Source organism: Scyliorhinus torazame, chromosome 1 (genome assembly GCF_047496885.1).
Source record: "Scyliorhinus torazame isolate Kashiwa2021f chromosome 1, sScyTor2.1, whole genome shotgun sequence".
Lineage (NCBI taxonomy): Eukaryota > Metazoa > Chordata > Chondrichthyes > Carcharhiniformes > Scyliorhinidae > Scyliorhinus > Scyliorhinus torazame.
The window spans coordinates 167,486,195-167,502,883 of NC_092707.1; the positions used below are offsets into that span (position 1 = coordinate 167,486,195).

At 52.0% G+C, this 16,689-nt stretch overlaps 1 protein-coding gene across 3 annotated transcripts in view; it reads right to left on the reverse strand.

Annotated features, from left to right (window-relative positions):
• LOC140416342 (calcipressin-3-like) overlaps window positions 1-16,689 on the reverse strand; it is a 353,570-nt gene that overhangs the window by 71,474 nt on the left and 265,407 nt on the right. The window lies entirely within an intron of this gene.

Here is a 16,689-nt window from a genome sequence, read left to right on the forward strand (position 1 = left end):
CTGGTACGACAAGTGGCCTAACTGTACAAGAGGGGAGGAAGAAGGAATGAAGAGTGACAGTGATAGGGGAAGGGGCAGGGCATCTTTGTGGCCTCAGGCATGACTCCTGGCCTTCCTGAGGCTGCAGGGCATCCTAAAGGGGAGGGTGATAAGGCAAAGATCATGTACATATTGGTACTAATGATAAAGGTGGAATGAAAGCTGAGGTCTTGAATCAAGTATTCAGCGAGCTAGGCAGCAGATTAAAAAGCAGGACCTCAGAGGTTGTAATCTCTGGTTAACGTCTGGTGCCACATGCTAGCGAGTACAGAAATAAACAGGACCGATAATGCGTGGCTCAAGAGTTGGTGCAGGGATGGAGGGCTTTAGATTCCAGGATCACTGGGACCGTTTCTGGGGACGGTGGGACATGTCCAAGAGGGATCGTCTGACCATCTGAATCAGAATGAGACCAATGTCCTTGTGGGTGGGTTTGTTGTGCTGTTGGGAGTAGTTTAAACTAGTTTGGCAGGGCAAGAGGACACAGAGCATAAGTACAATAGGGACACAACTATAGTAGAGGAATCAAGACAGAGGGAGTTCAGCCATGTTGAGTTCCAAGGGAGTAAGGCGAGGCTGGATGACCTCTTTAAAAATATTTGTATTCAGGTCCTTTCAACGAAATATAAATATACAAATATCAAAAGGACAACCAGAGCAACAAAAGACCATCACAACAACACACCCAACAACACAAACCCTCTGGCCCCTCTGATACCGACCCCCAACCCCTTAAGCCTCCCCCCTAAAACCAACCACCCTTTGCTCACCCCTGAATCCTCCCTGAATAAATCGATGAACAGTTTCCACCTCCGAGTGAACCTTCTGCCCACTCCGCAGAGCGAACCTGATCTTCTCTAACTGCAGAAAATCTGCCAGGTCGCTCACCCACACCCCTGCCTTCGGTGGCTCTGAGTCCCTCCAACACCCGTCTCCCGGCTAGCAGGGATACAAAGGCCAATACATCGCCTGTCCCCACAAACCCCCCAGCCCCCGCCCCGTGCTCACAGATCTACCGACACCCCAAATATCACCACCTCCGGACCCGGGGCCACCCTCATCCCAGAATCTCGGACATAACATCCGAGAACCCTGTCGTGTTAATCACCCTGGGGTAACACGGACTGCAACTGGATGCAGTTGGACTTGAAATTAGACTCCAAATTCTGGTGTTGGTTCAATACGCTTTATTGAACTTATTAAGCAGTGCACACAGTTCGCTGTGGGTTTGACACTCTACTAATCTAAGCGTGCTTACTGTAACTAACTAGACCAGACGAGCTCTGAGCCACGTGTAGAAGGTGCTAACTGATATATACACCCTGACTGTCACTCCAGTTGTCACCAGTGGAAAGAGGCAGAGTGTTGATGCCTCGTGTGTTTTATAGTGGGAGACCACCTTCTAGTGTTCTGCCTGGTGATGGTTGTGTTCTGTCTTGTGTGTTGATTGGCTATACTTGGTGTCTGTCACTGCCTGTCTGTGTCTCATTATGTGTATGAGTGCATATCATGACATCTCCCCTTTTTTTAAAGAAAAAATGTTGGTTGCTTGGAGCATATGCGACTGTATTTATATGTAGAACTATTAACAATAAATGGCGAGTGGATGAAAGCGAGTGGATGAATATATACATAAGAGGTGTCTAGCGTGCAGATACAGAACAAAATTTACAAGATAAATGTCTACAAGTCCAATCTTTGGGGCATGCGTCTGATCCTTGTCGACCGTCTGAGAGGTGGGGTTGCTGACAGATTGGTGGCCTCATGGTGCGAGGTGTCCGGAGGAAGCACCATAACATATGGAAAAGTAGGATCTGGTGGTGGGCAGGCAACTTTGCGTAGTGCCCTTCTGTTGTGCCTAACAATGGAGCCATCAGCCATACGAACCACAAACGACCTGGGAGCAGCCTGTCGAACAACAACAGCTGGGGCTGACCAGCCTCCATCAGGTAGCTTGATGCGAACAGCATCTTGCGGAGATAGCACAGGCAAATCGGTAGCATGAGCATCGTACGTCAGCTTTTGCCGGTTCCTGAGTTGCTGCACCTTTTGCAGCACTGGGAGGTGATCCAGGTCTGGTAAGTGTATGGCTGGAACAGTCGTCCGCAGGTCTCTATTCATGAGGAGTTGAGCTGGAGACATACCGGTGGACAGAGGGGTTGCCCTGTACGCCAACAGCGCAAGGTTGACGTCAGAAGCAGAGTCCGCAGCCTTGCAGAGCACTTGATTCACTATGTCGACCCCTTTCTCAACCTTCCCGTAGGACTGCGGGTAGTGTGGGTTTGAGGTGATGTGGTTGAATTGGTACGACTTGGCAAAATTGGACCATTCTTGGCTGTGGAAGCAGGGATCATTGTCACTCATGACAGTGAGTGGAATACCATGCCTGGCAAATGTCTCCTTGCAGGCCTTGATGACTGTCCTTGATGTGAGGTCTGACAGCTTCACAACTTCTGGGTAATTTGAGAAGTAATCTATGATGAGCACATAGTCACGCCCATTGGCGTGAAAAAGGTTGATTCCCACCTTGGACCACGGAGAGGTCACGATCTCGTGTTGCTGGAGTGTTTCTTTTGTTTGAGCAGGCTGGAAACGCTGGCAGGTCGCACAATTGAGGACCATGTTGGGTATGTCCTGGCTGATTCTAGGCCAATAGACAGCCTGTCGGGCCCTGCGCCTACACTTTTCGACACCTAGGTGTCCCTTGTGGATTTGTTTGAGCACTAAGCTCCGCAGACTGTGAGGAATAACGATACAATCTAGCTTGAGAAGGATCCCCTCGACGACTGTCAGGTCATCCTTCACATTAAAGAACTGAGGGCATTGCCCTTTTTGCCAACCTTTACAGGGTGGTGCATTACACGCTGCAAAAGAGGGTATTTGGCAGTCTCTTCACGAATGCTGATCACTCTTTCATCTGAGGCCGGGAGGTTGCTGGCACACAGCAGTACCTGTGCCTCAATCTGGCGGATGAAGTCAACCTGTTCACAGGGCGAGGTGATGGGGTGGGACAGGGCATCCGCAATTATCAGCTCCTTGCCTGGTGTGTATACTAACTCAAAATCGTACCTTCGGAGTCGAAGGAAAATGCGCTGAAGCCTGGCTGTCATCTCATTCAAGTCCTTATGAATGATATGGACCAAGTGTCTGTGGTCAGTCTCCACTGTGAATGTAAGTAGACCGTAAGCGTAATCATGGAATCTAAAATGCCAGTTAGGAGGCCCAGGCACTCTTTTTCTATTTGAGCGCACCTCTGTTCAGTAGGAGTCATGGCCCTTGACACATAAGCAACTGGAGCCCAGGACGATGAGTCATCCTTCTGGAGCAGCACTGCACCAATGTCGTCCTGGCTTGCGTCCGTGGAGATTTTTGTTTCCCTGTCCGGTTCAAAAAACGCTAGTACCGGAGCAGTGGCGAGCTTTGCTTTGAGCTCGAGCCATTCTGCTTGTTGTGTGGGTAGCAATTGGAATGCAGTGGACTTCTTCACCAGATGCCTGAGAGCCGTGGTGTGTGAGGTCAAGTTGGGAATCAATTTTCCCAAGACGTTCACCATGTCGAGGAAGCGTAGTACCGCCTTGTTGTCTTCCGGGGTCTTCATGGTGTTAATGGCCTTGACTTTGTCCGAATCTGGTCACACATCCTGCTGGGATATCTGGTCACCCAAGAACTTGATGGTTGACATGCCAAAGGAGCACTTGGCCTTGTTCAGCTTGAGGCCGTTTCCATGGACACGTCAAAAGACTTGTTTAAGACGAGATATGTGTTCCTCGGGGGTCGTGGACCATGTGATTACATCATCTACATAGACACGCACACCCTCAATGCCCTCCATCATCTGTTCCATGATCCTGTGGAAGATTTCAGAGGCTGAGACAGTGCCGAACGGCATCCGGTTATAACAGTACCTTCCGAAAGGTGTATTGAACGTGCAGAGCATCCTGCTGGACTCGTCCAGTTGTATCTGCCAGAAACCACGCAATGCATCTAGCTTTGTGATGAATTTGGCGTGTGCCATCTCACTGGTCAGTTCCTCCCGCTTCGGGATCGGTAGTGTTCCCGCATTATGTTCCGGTTAAGATCTTTGGGATCTATGCATATCCGCAACTCACCTGAGGGGTTCTTCACACAGACCATCAAGCTGACCCAGTCAGTCGGTTTCGTCACTTTGGAAATGATGCCCTGGTCTTGGAGCTCCTGTAGCTGTGCCTTTAAACGTTCCTTCAGAGGAGCCGGCACCCGGAGTGAAGCATGGATCACAGGCGTGGCATCAGATCTGAGTAGGATCTTGTAGCAGTACGGCAGAGTGTCCATTCCATCAAACACATCCGGATATTGACATGTTATCAATGTCAGCCTGAAGATCCACATTGGCAGAGGACATGGCATGGACTCGCTGTACGAGGTTGAGTAGCTTGCATGCATGGACACCAAGCAGGGATGCCTTATCTGGCTTGACAGTTTCGAATCGCAGTGTGACATTGATGTTCTTGTTGGAGACGAATAGATGACAAGATCCTAATGCAGTTATGGCATTGCCATTATAATCGAGGAGCTGGCAGGCTGGCAGAAGAATTTTGGGTTGCTTTTTAATGCGGTCAAAATCAGCTTGAGAGTGAGATTGGCAGAAGCACCAATGTCCAGCTTGAACTGGATGCTGCATTGGTTAACGTGTATGACAGCACGCCATTCGTCCGCAGAATCCACATTGAGGATCGATAGGCGTCTTGCTGAATTTGAGGAGGCATACTCACATGTAGTGATGATGCCCACATGATAGGGGGACTCCAGGCAGTCGTCCTCTGGATCCATAGTGCTACCAGGATCAGAATCCAGTAAACCTTGCTGTACACATCAAACGCACTTGCGTTGGAATTGGCATCGCTGGGCCGTGACTGGTGTTGCAGACTTGCACAAGGCTGCATAATGTCCAGGCTTCCCGCAATTTAAACATCGCCTGCCTTTTGCAGGGCATTGCTGCTTTAAGTGGGCGGCGCCGCAGTTCAGGGACGTGATGACGTTGACGTTGTTACGCTCCGTGCGTCGTCGCACATGCGCAGTGTGGTCAGCCGACGTTCACACCTGCGCAATTTGTGTTTCGGGCGCTTCATTCTCCCGTTCTTGTTGCGCATGCATGGGGCCCTGGGAAAAGCGCGCAAAATGGCCGCTTTCATTGATACTGAGGCGTTGCATCCGGACGATGGCCTGTACACTCTCTGCCTCGTGGGAGGCAGGTTTTTCGTATTCTGCCGATTTGAGACGTGAGTACCGATATCTCGCATGCTCAGGCATTATACACGTCTCGATTGCGACTGGCAGGGTCATGTGCTTAATTTTGAGGAGTTGCTCCCGCAAGGAATCGGAGTGCATCCCAAACACGATCTGATCCCTGATGATGGAATCAGCGGTTTCACCATAATTGCAGGACTGCGCTAATATACGGAGATGAGTTAGAAAGAATTGGAACGGTTCATCCTTACCCTGATGGCATTGCTGGAAGATATAGCGCTCAAAGATCTTGTTTGTTTCGACTTCACAGAGACTGTCGAACTTCTCAAAAACGGTCTTTAATTTGGTCTTGTCCTGGCCGTCGGTAAAAGTAAACGAGTTGAAAATCTGGATGGCTTGGTCCCCCGCTGTTGATAGGAGCAGCATGATTTTTCTGGCATCGGACGCATCCTCGAGGTCAAAGGCCTCAATGTAGAGAAGGAACCTTTGCTTGAAGACCCGCCAGTTGGCACCGAGATTGCCGAAGATCCGTAGCTGTGGAGGGGGCTGGATCTTCTCCATGCCGCTGGAAGGCACTTGCTGGTCGTCACGGAATCACTCGAAGTAAACCACTTAGAAATAGTAGACTACTGGTACCATGTCGTGTTAATCACCCTGGGGTAACACCGACTGCAACTGGATGCAGTTGTACTTGAAAGTAGACTCTAAACTCAGGTGTTGGTTCAATACGTTTTATTGAACTTGTTAAGCAGTGCACACAGTTCGCTGTGGGTTTGACACTCTACTGATCGAAGCGTGCTTACTATAACTAACTAGACCTGACTAGCTCTGAGCCACGTGTAGAAGGTGCTAACTGATATATACACCTTGACTGTTATTCCAGTTGTCACCAGTGGAAAGAGGCAGAGTGTTGATGCTCGATCAATGACTCCAGAAGTGAGATTGGATGACAATTGAAGGCTTTATTGGACTAGATGTTTCCCCCAGCAGCGCAGGTACAGAATGCAGCTGCTGGGGAGACACAGACTCTTATACTCCGCCTTACTGGGCGGAACCAGCAGGCAGGCTTCACCAATGATATTGCTGTCTCAGGTACCTCCCACACCAATGGTCTTACAGCATCAACCAGGGTACCGTAATACCCATAATACCGACTACCACATTCACCCCCTGTTAAAAAAATGAGTCCGGCGGGGGTGTTGCTCTTGCGTCATACAGTGGTAGAGGTTATGATGGTACCTGTCGGTGGTACAGTGTTTTGCTTTATTACATGTCACAACTATTTACAGTATTCATTTTACATGTACATATCAGAATGAAGCAATTAGTCAATCGGGGACCCTGGTCGTCCTCTGTGATCGTCGCAGTTTCGGCGGTGATGCAGGCGCCGGCTTGGGCATCCGTGACTCCGGTAGTGTGACTTTGGCTTCTTCGGTAGCTTCATCACTCCTGGGTGAGACCAGTGGAAGAACCGATCCACCTGGGAAAGGGGCAGCCGTGGGGTGCGCCAGTGGGAGGGAGGGTGGGGCTGGTGGGTGCGTGTGTGGGTGGGGACCCAGAGGGCGCCAGGTCCTGTCGGGAGACCGTATCCTGCCAGCCATCGGCGTACGCCACGTAGGTGTACTGGGGGTTAGCGTGAAGGAGATGGACCCTCTCTACCACTGGGTCCGACTTGTGCGCCCGCATGTGTTTACGGAGCAGAATGGGTCCAGGAGCTGCCTGCCAGGTTGGGAGCGAGTTCCCGGAGGAGGACTTCCTAGGGAAGACAAGGAGACGTTCGTGAGGGGTTTGGTTGGTTGTGGTACACAGCAGTGATCGGATGGAGTGGAGTGCATGGGGGAGGACCTCCTGCCAGCGGGAGACTGGGATATTCCAGGACCGTAGGGCCACTAGGACGGTTTTCCAGACCATTCCGTTCTCCCTCGCTACCTGTCCGTTTCCCCGGGGGTTATAACTGGTCTTCCTGCTCGAGGCGTTGCCCTTGCAGAGCAGGAATTGACGCAGATCATCGCTCATGAAGGAGGACCCCCTATCGCTGTGTATGTAGGCGGGGAAACTGAACAGGGTAAAGATACTGTGGAGGGCTTTTATGACGGTGGCTGCAGTCATGTCGGGGCAGGGGATGGCGAATGGGAACCGGGAGTACTCGTCAATCACGTTCAGGAAGTACGTGTTGCGGTCGGTGGAGGGGAGGGGCCCTTTGAAGTCCATACTGAGGTGTTCAAAGGGACGGGAAGCCTTTATCAGGTGCGCTTTCTCTGGCCTGTAGAAGTGAGGTTTGCACTCCGCGCAGATTTGGCAGTTCCTGGCTGCGGTCCTGACCTCCTCGAGGGAGTAGGGCAGGTTGCGGGTCTCGATAAAATGGAAGAATCGAGTGACCCCCGGGTGGCAGAGGTCCTCATGGAGGGCCCGGAGTCGGTCACTTGTGCGTTGGCACATGTGCCGCAGGATAGGGCATCAGGAGGCTCGTTTAGCTTCCCGGGACGATACAAGATCTCATAGTTGTAGGTGGAGAGCTTAATCCTCCACCGTAAGATCTTATCGTTTTTTATCTTGCCCCGCTGTGCATTATCGAACATGAAAGCTCCCGACCGTAGGTCAGTGAGGAGCATGAATCTCCTGCCGGCCATATAATGCCTCCAGTGCCGCACAGCTTCTACTATGGCCTGGGCCTCCTTTTCAACGAAGGAATGACGGATTTCTGAAGCATGGAGGGTGCGTGAGAAGAAGGCCACGGGCCTGCCCCTTGGTTGAAGGTGGGCGCCAGATCTACGTCGGACACGTCGCTCTCAACTTGGAAGGGAAGGGATTCATCGATTGCATGCATCGTGGCCTTTGCGATGTCCACCTTTATGCGGCTGAAGGCCTGGCGGGCCTCTGCTGACAGGGGGAAAACCGAGGATTGGATTAGTGGGTGGGCCTTGTCCGCATAATTGGGGACCCACTGGGCGTAATATGAAAAAAATCCCAGGCAGCGCTTCAGGGACTTGGAGCAGTGGGGGAGGGGGAACTCCATGAGGGGGCGCATGCGTTCGGGATCTGGGTCTATGACTCCATCATGCACTGCGTAGCCGAGGATGGCTAGACGGTCGGTGCTGAACATGCATTTGTCCTTGTTGTAGGTTAAGTTAAGGGTTTTTGCAGTATGGAGGAATTTGCGGAGGTTGGTGTCATGGTCCTGCTGGTCGTGGCCGCAGATGGTGACGTTGTCGAGGTACGGAAACGTGGCCCACAGACCGTACCGGTCAACCATTCGGTCCATCTCCCATTGGAAGACCGAGACTCCATTTGTGACACCGAAGGGAACCCTTAAGAAGTGGTAGAGCCGCCCATCTGCTTCGAATGCAGTGTACATGCGGTCGCCCGGGTGGATGGGGAGCTGGTGGTAGGTGGATTTGAGATCCACCGTGGAAAAGACCTTGTATTGTGCAATCTGATTGACCAAATCAGATATGCGGAGGAGAGGGTACGCGTCGAACTGCGTATACCTGTTGATGGTCTGACTATAATCGATGATCATCCTGTGCTTCTCCCCGGTCTTTACAACCACTACTTGAACTCTCCAGGGGCTGTTGCTAGCCTCGGTAATACCTTCCTTCAGTAGCCGCTGGACTTCCGACCTAATGAAGGTCCGGTCCTGGGCACTGTACGGTCTGCTCCTGGTGGCGACGGGTTTGTAATCCGGGGTGAGGTTCGCAAAAAGGGAAGGCGGGTCGACCTTGAGGGTCACGAGGCTGCAGACAGTGAGGGGGGTATAGGGGCACCGAATTTAAAGGTTAAGCTCTGGAGGTTGCATTGGAAGTCCATTCCCAGGAGCGTGGCAGCGCAGAGGTGAGGGAGGACGTAGAGTCGGACATTTTTAAACTCTCATCCCTGGACCGTGAGGTTCGCTACGCAGAACCCTGTGATCCCTACAGAGTGAGACCCGGAGGACAGGGAGATTCTTTGGTTAGCTGGGTGTATGGGGGGCGAACAGCACCTTGCCATGTTGGGGTGTATGAAGCTCTCTGTGCTCCTGGAGTCGATCAGGCAGGATGTTTTACACCCGTTGATGAGCACGGTCGTCATCGCGGTCGAGAGCGTTCGGGGCCGAGACTGGTCCAGGGTCACTGAGGCGAGTCGTGGTAAAAGTTGAAGATTTTCCTCGGGCGGTGTGTGGTCATCCAAATCGGGGTCCTGAGACTCCAGCCAAGATGGCGGCGCCCACGGGTCGCACATGGCTGGGGTTGGGCAAGATGGCGGCACCCACGCATCGCACATGGTCCCTGGGGAACAAGATGGCGGCGCCCGGGGCCCGCACATGTCTCGGGAAAATGAAGATGGCGACGCCCGCGGCCCGCACGTGGCCCGTGGAGAAGGTTGTAGTGGCGGCCCCAGTTCGCCCCCGGAGACAGAGGCGACCGCTCGGGCCTGGCATTCCGCCACAAAATAGCTTTTTTTGTCACAACCTTTGCAGGTGGAGGAGTGTCTCTTTCTCCAGCAGCTGCTGACGGATTTGGGAGGACAGCATACCTGCTACGAATGCGTCCCGGATTAAAAGTTCTGTGTGGTTGCTGGCTGAAACTTGCGGCAGTCACAGTTCCTCCCTAGTACCAGGAGCGCGCGGTAAAATTCATCCAGCGATTCCCCTGGGATTTTTCGCCTTGTCACTAGCAGATGTCACCTGGTTTACTGGGTGAATATAGTGACCTTTCAACAGGGCCATCACGGCCTCGAAATCGTCCGCATCCTCGATGAGGGTGTAGATCTATGCGCTCACCCTCGCGTGGAGAAGTTGCATCTTCTGGTCCTCCGTGGGTGCAGTCATGGACGTCCTGAGGTGCCCGTTGAAGCACACCAGCCAGTGTTTGAAGGTTGCCGCTGAGTTTGCCACGTGGGGGCTGAGTTGCAGACACTCCAGCTTGATTCGGAGCTCCATTATTTAAAGCGTAGTCCAATAAATTGATGCTCAATCAATGACTCCAGAAGCGAGATTGGATGGCAATTGAAGGCTTTATTGGACTAGATGTTTCCCCCAGCAGCGCAGGTACAGAATGCAGCTGCTAGGGAGACACAGGCTCTTATACTCCACCTTACTAGGAACCAGCAGGCAGGCTTCACCAATGATCTTCCTGTCTCAGGTACCTCCCACACCAATGATCTTACAGCCTCAACCTAGGTACCGTAATACCCCTAATGCCGACTACCACAAGTGTTGATGCCTCGTGTGTTTTATCGTGCGAGACCACCTTCTAGTGTTCTGCCTGGTGATTGGTTGTGTTCTGTCCTGTGTGTTGATTGGCTGTACTGGGTGTCTGTCACTGCCTGTCTGTATCTCATTATGTGCATGAGTGCATATCATGACAAACCCCTGCCAGACCCCCTAAATCTTAGACACGCCCAGAACATATGGGTGTGATTTGCAGGCCCCCCCGCGCACCACCCACACCTATCCTCCACCCCCTCAAAAAAACCTGCTCATCCTCACCACCATCATTTGGGCTGGGCTCTCTGCACCACTTCAAACTGGTTGAGGTTTAGCCTTGCACGTGACGAAGATGCATTCACCCTCTACAAAGCCTCAACCCATGTCCCTGCTCCTCTCCCAACTCCTCCTCCCACTTGCGTTTAACATCCTCCAGTCGGGTGCCCTCCTACTCCATCAGCTCCCCTCCCCTATTTCGTCCTCCGACAGAAGCTTTTCTTGCAGCAGCAGAGGCGGCAACCCCGGGAAACCTCTTTCCTCACAAAATCCTGAACCTGCAGGCACCCAAACCCGTTCCCCTTAGGCTACTCAAACAATTCCCCCAACATCTCCAGCCCTGCAAATTTACCCCGTATAAACAGGTCCCCACCCACCGCCACCCCGGAACCTCACATTCAGCCTCACCGGCACAAACCTATGGTTATTGCAAATAGGCGCCCATGACATTCTTCCAACCCCAAGTGCTACCTACCCTGCCCCCTCACCCTTAAAGCCACTACAGGACTAACAGAATACCTGGCCAGTAAAAATGGTAGAGACGCCAACAACAAAACCCTCAAGCACGTACCCTGCACAATGCTGCCTCCACCCATCCCCAAACTGACCTCTCTTCCACAGCCTATCTCCTCACCATCGCAACGTTTGCAGCCCAATAATAATTGATCAAATTTGGCAATGCCAGCCCACAGCCCCGCTCCAGAAAAGCCCATCCGACCCGATATATATCATAGCAGATGGCCTGCAAACAGCAAAACTCTATGCTCGACCGCCCCCCTCCCTCCCACCTCCCTCCCCCCACTCAATCCCTCTCCAATCCCTCGACGCCGTAAGCGCCATTGCCAGTGACTTTATCGCCAAGGCGAAAAACAGCAGTCAGAGCGAGTACTAACAGAATACCTGGCCAGTAAAAATGGGACCTCAAAACAATACGCCCACTCCACCCTGTCAAAAGCCTTCTCCACATCCATCACCTCAAACTCCTGCACCCACCCCCGAGGACATTATAATCACATTCAATAACCTCTGGAAATTTGCCTTCCCCGTCTAATCCTCTCCAATCAACACTAGCACACAGTCCTCAATCCGCGATGCAAGCACCTTCGCCAGTTCAACAACAATATTGGGCGGTATGACCCACACTTTTTCGGGTCCTTATTCATTTTAAGAATCAGGGAGATAGAAGCCTCTGACAAAGTAGGGAGGTGTTCCGGCCTCTCCCACGCCTCATTATACAGTGGCCCCAGCAGTGGCCAGCAGTGGCCCCAGCTCTGTCTCAAACTTCTTATAAAACTCCACTGGGAACCCATCTGTACCCGTGGCCTTCCCTGCCTATCATCACCTCCCATAGCCCAATCGGGGCCTCCAGGCCCTGCAACCGCTCCTCCTTCACTCTGGGAATCTCCAACCCATCCAAGAACCATCTCATCCCCTCAGGGACTCCAACTTGCATACCTTCTTATAGAAGGCCTCAGAAACCCCATTCATCCCTCCGGATCCATTCGCACCTTACCTCCCTTCATCTCCCACTCTCGCTAGCCGCTGCCTGCTTAATAATAATCACTTATTGTCACAAGTAGGCTTCAATGAAGTTATTGTGAAAAGCCCCTAGTCGCCACATTCCGCCACCTGTTCGGGAAGGCTGGTACGGGCCTCAACTGATGGGCCAGCATCCTGTTTGCCTTCTCCCCGTATTCATACACTGTCCCTCTGGCCCTCCTCAACTGCCCCACCTCCGTCCTCGTTGGCACCAACTCCACCTGGAACCTCTGCCTATCCTTCAACAACGCCTCCTCAGGCGCCACCAAGCACCTCCTATCCACATTCAAAATCTCCTCGACCAGCCTTGCCCTTTCTTCCCGCTTCACCCTGTCACTATGCACCCGAATCAAGATAAACTCCCCTCTAACTACAGCCCTGAATGCCTCCCATAACGTGGCGGCTGTGACTTCTCCCGTATCATTCACCTCCACATAGTCCTGAATGGCAGCCCTCACCCGTTCATACACCCCTTCATCCGCCAACAGCCCCACATTTAACCACCACTGCAGCTGTTGGGCCTCCCCTGAACCACCCGCAAATTCACCCAGTGCAGCTCGTGGTCAGAGACCATGATTGCCGAAAACCCCAGTCAGCCAGCCCACCCATAGCACCTTAACCATGGCAAAATAATTGATCCGGGAATACACACGGTGTGCATGGAAGAATTTGATAATTCCTTCGCCTTCGGCCTCCCAAACCACCATGGGACGACCCCCCAAAGTGCTCCATGAAGCCCCTCAGCTCCCTAGACACTGCCGGGCTCCTCAACGGCTTTGGCTGATCATGTTCAGGTCTAGAGGGGTATTAAAAGTCCCCCCAGAATCAGCCGATGCATATTTAAATCTGGAATCTTCCCCAACACTTCCCTCATGAAATCTACATCATCCTAATTTGAAGCATACACATTAATCAGGACACCAGCATCCCCTCCAACTTCCCACTAACAACTACACACCTACTCCCCGGACCAACCTCAATGCTCCTCACCTCAAACGCCACCCTCTCGATCATCAACACCGCCACCCCCCTGGTCTTCATATCCAGCCACGAGTGAAACACTTGTCCCACCCATCCCTTCCTCAGTTTGTCTGATCCCCCAGCTTCAGGTGCGTCTCTTGCAGAAACACTACATCCGCCTTCACACTCCTAAGATGCGTGAACACAGGCAGCCATTCAATTGGCCCATTCAACCCTCACTCATTCCACATAACCAGCCTGATCGGGAACTCCCCGCCCCCTCTCCCACGATCAGCCATACCCCTTCTTGGGTTAGCCCCTGGCCCGCGTCATCCGCCCCTCCAGGCCTACCCTTGGATGTCCATTGCCATTTCTCCCTTCCCAACTGCCCCACACCAGCCACACCCATGTTAGAAATAACAAGGGGCCAGTCATTTTGTTCGGCCTGTATTATAGGACCCCAAACAGTCAGCAGGTAATACAGGAGCAGATATGCAGACAATTCACTGAGATGTGCAAAAATAAAAATAGGGTAATTATAATAGGGGATTTCAACTTCCCCAACACTAATTGGGATAGTCTTTGTGTAAAGGATTTAGAGGGGGCAGAGTTCTTGAAATCCATTCAGGAGAGCTTTTTAATGTCATGATCTAAAAAGTCAAAAAAGGGACTGCGCCGTGCTGGATCTAATTCTGGGGAAAGAAGCCAGACAGGTGTTCAGGGTGGCAGTGGGCGACCATTTTAGTGGTAGCGACCACAACACAGTACGATTTAATTTGGTTATGGAAAAGGAAAAAGATGGTCTGCACAAAATGGTTCTGGATTGGGGGAAGCAGATTTTATTAAAATATGGCAGGATCGGGCCAAAGTAGACTGGGAACAGCTTCTTGTGGGAAAAATTTACAGCAGAGCTACGGAGAGGGGGGCGTTAAAAAAATAAATGGGGAATACAGGCTCAACATGTTCCCATCAGGACTGGATAAGAAAGAAAAGCTGCATTAAGCAGATACAAAAGGAGCAAGACAGCGGAGGCCTTAGCGGAGTATAGAATGTGCTGCAAGGAACTTAAGAAAGCAATTAGGAGAGCAGAGAGCACTGAAAAAGCACTGGTGGGTAAGATTAGGGACAATCCTAAGGGGAACAGGATCACCAGGGAAAGAATAGGGTCCATTAGAGACCAAGGGGGCAATCGAGCGTGGAGTCAGAGGACATGGTTTTTTCAAATTCATTTACAGGATGTGGGCGTCACTGGTAAGGTCAGCATTTATTGCCATCCCTGGTTATCCTTCAGAAGGCGGTGGTGGTGAGCTGCCTTCTTGAACCACTGCAGTCCTTGAGGTGGAGGTACACCCACAGTGCTGTTAGAGATGGAGTTCCAGGATTTTGAAGGAACAACGATAGATTTCCAAGTCAGGGTAGTGAGTGACTTGGAGGGGTGCCAGTTGGTGGGATTTCTAGGTATCTGCTGCTCTTGTCCTTCAAGATGGCCGTGGTCGTGGGTTTGGAAGCTGCTGCCTAAGGAACCTTGGAGAGTTCCTGCAGTGGGTAGGTGTAGGCACAGTTTGGAGAGAGGGACTGTGGGTTTCTTGAACAGATGACATAGGGGGTGAGGAAATATTGGAGGGTTTGGCGAGCTTAAAAGTGGACAAATCATAACATTTACAGTGCAGAAGGAGGCCATTCAACCCATTGAGTCTGCACCAGCCCTTGGAAAGAGCATGCCACCTAAGCCCACACCTCCACCCCATCCCTGTAACCCAGTAACCCCATCCCACCTTTTTTGGACACTAAGGGCAATTTAGCATGGCCAATCCACCTAACCTGTACATTGTTTGATTGTGGGAGGAAACCGGAGCACCCAGTTTTTTGAAAGTGTAATTTGGAAAACCTGGGGGGAAATTCTCCGGTATCGGCGCGATGTCCGCCGACCAGCGCCAAAAACAGCGCAGATCAGTCCGGCATCGCGCCGCCCCAAAGGTGCGGAATCCTCCGCATCTTGGGGGGCCGAGCCCTAACCTTGAGGGGCTAGGCCCGCGGCGGACTAATTTCCGCCCCGCCAGCTGGCGGAAAAGGCCTTTGGTGCCCCGCCAGCTGGCGCGGAAATGACATTGCTGGGCGGCGCATGCGCGGGAGCGTTAGCGGCCGCTCATGGCATCCCCGCGTATGCGCTGTGGAGGGAGCCTCTTCTGCCTCCGCCATGGTGGAGACCGTGGCGAAGGTGGAAGGAAAAGAGTGCCCCCACGGCACAGGCCCGCCCGCGGATCGGTGGGCCCCGATCGCGGGCCAGGCCACCGTGGGGGCACCCCCCGGGGCCTGATCGCCCCGCGCCCCCCCCCCCAGGACCCCGGAGCCCGCCCGCGCCGCCTTGTCCCACTGGTAAGAGAGGTGGTTTAATCCACGCCGGCGGGACAGGCATTCTAGCTGTGGGACTTCGGCCGGAGAATCGCGGGGGGGGGGGGGGGGGTGCCCGTCAACCGCCGTGGTGCGGTTCCCGCCCCCGCCGAATCTCCGGTGGCGGAGAATTCGGCAACCGGCGGGGGCGGGATTCACGCCAGCCCCCGGCGGTTCTCCGACCCAGCGGGGGGTCGGAGAATCTCGCCCCTGATCTGGATTTCAGAATTCAAACTGCTCAAGGTAAGCATACTAATGAGAGAAGCTTTTAAAGTGTGTTTTTGGGAGTGTTGTTTGGAAACTATTATGTGACAATCATCTGGCGGGGGAATCTGAGCAGCCATCCTCAACATTGACTTGGGGTTCAGAGTGGAGAGAGTATTTGCCCACACTCATTTGGATAGTTAATAGGGACGTCGTGTTAATGAGACCATTGTAGATTAAGTGCACTCTGTAATCCATGTTAATCCTAAAACCTGTGTGTATTTACTAAGCTAAGAGAGGACGTAAAGGAGTATTGTATCATAATCCAATTTTTTCCTGTTTAATAAATGTTTTATTTCTTGTTGATAAAACTAATTAGCGGTCCCGTGACTCTGTTCCTCCACCTTTTATTTAAAAAATATATAAATTAAGGTCTTTTGATCTTTTAAGGTCTTCTTGTCCAGTTATCATGTCAACTGGGATCGGAACATCTGCTATTCCACAGCGACAACTTTTACATTTAAAACAAAACTTACCCACTGCCCAAGATTCCTGCGTGGAATCTCCTTCGCTCAGCGCTATCCAATTTTGGTCAGGGGTCTGAAGGCATTTGACCCGGAATTGGGTGAAGTTTTTCCAAGCATTGCTAAAACAGGCTTTATGTAAGGGGTCTAACACCTGCTTCAACTGGCCACCAGCCTCTTGAAACAAAAACTGCCTCACCCAATATCCAGTCATAGTTTGTGGAAGGTCTGTGGGGCCCAAAATTGGCTCTTGCTGCAGCTGCTTTATGGCTTTAAGATCAATGCAACAAGGTCCAATTTCTACTCTGTTTATTGAGAATAGCTTTGAAGTAACTAGAATGAGTT